Below are 383 nucleotides of genomic sequence, written 5' to 3' on the forward strand. Positions count from 1 at the left end.
CCACAGGACTGGAAAAGGTCAGTTTTCATTCCAACCCCAAAGAAAGGCAATGCCAAAGAATGCTCAAACTACCGCACAATTGCACTCATCTCACACGCTAGTAAAGTAATGCTCAAAATTCTCCAAGCCAGGCTTCAGCAATAGGTAAACCATGAACTTTCTGATGTTCAAGCTGGTTTTAGAAAAGGCAGAGGAGCCAGAGATCAAGTTGCCAACATCCACTGGATCATGGAAAAAGCAAGAGAGTTCCAGAAAAACATCTATTTCTGCTTTATAGACTATGCCAAAGCCTTTGACTGGGTGGATCACAATAAACCGTGGAAAATTCTGAAAGAGATGGGAATACCAGACCACGTGACCTGCCTCTTGAGAAATCTGTATGC

This window comes from Bison bison, unplaced genomic scaffold, assembly GCF_000754665.1.
Source record: "Bison bison bison isolate TAMUID 2011002044 unplaced genomic scaffold, Bison_UMD1.0 scf7180017864044, whole genome shotgun sequence".
NCBI classification, from domain to species: domain Eukaryota; kingdom Metazoa; phylum Chordata; class Mammalia; order Artiodactyla; family Bovidae; genus Bison; species Bison bison.